Genomic DNA, 616 nt, shown 5'->3' on the forward strand with positions numbered 1-616 from the left:
TTCGCGGGCACCACGCTCGGGTTTGCTACGACTACGATCCTTACCCCCACACACTACCGCCATCTAATAATGTGTGACCTGCACACTTTGTGTGTCCCAGTGAGGTTTTGTGTGCATGCATATTTCCCTCGATGGGCGCCCTGGCTGTGTGTGTACTGCGCCACAAGTCACTCGAGAAGTAAAGCACGATAAGTTCTCGGAGAACGTCGTCCCGCCGCAGCCTTCCATGTCAACTCGACGTACAGAAGTCGTCACAACCAGGCAAGGTGGCAGGAACGCGCCCGAATCGCAGGAGCTAAGAGGGGATTCCTTCGTTTTAGCTGTCTCGGACGGGTGAGATTGAACGAAATGGACGAGGTTATAATTTATTTTACTATCTGCTGGCCGTTGCCTCTTTGCTCAAAGTTATGAAAAGGAATTTTGATCGTGGCGACCTTGTTACAGCTTGGTGGTACTGTCGCATTGCGGATACTGCAAAGCTTTTGTACTTGATTGGGCATTTCAAGCTAGTCTAAGTTCGCTTTTCTAGTTGCGTGTACAATAAAATCAGCCTTGTTGGGCGAAGGCCCATTATGGTTGCAGCGTTTTCGGTGTCCCTGATTTGAATTCCGTGGTT

The 616-nt window shown here is 49.8% G+C and overlaps 1 protein-coding gene across 1 annotated transcript in view; it reads right to left on the reverse strand.

Annotated features, from left to right (window-relative positions):
- Positions 1-616, reverse strand: part of PPTG_21393 (hypothetical protein) — a gene marked incomplete at its 5' end in the record, with an annotated part of 4,281 nt that overhangs the window by 1,644 nt on the left and 2,021 nt on the right. The gene's annotated exons all lie outside the window — the stretch shown is intronic.

Source organism: Phytophthora parasitica, assembly GCF_000247585.1.
Source record: "Phytophthora parasitica INRA-310 unplaced genomic scaffold supercont2.5, whole genome shotgun sequence".
Lineage (NCBI taxonomy): Eukaryota > Oomycota > Peronosporomycetes > Peronosporales > Peronosporaceae > Phytophthora > Phytophthora nicotianae.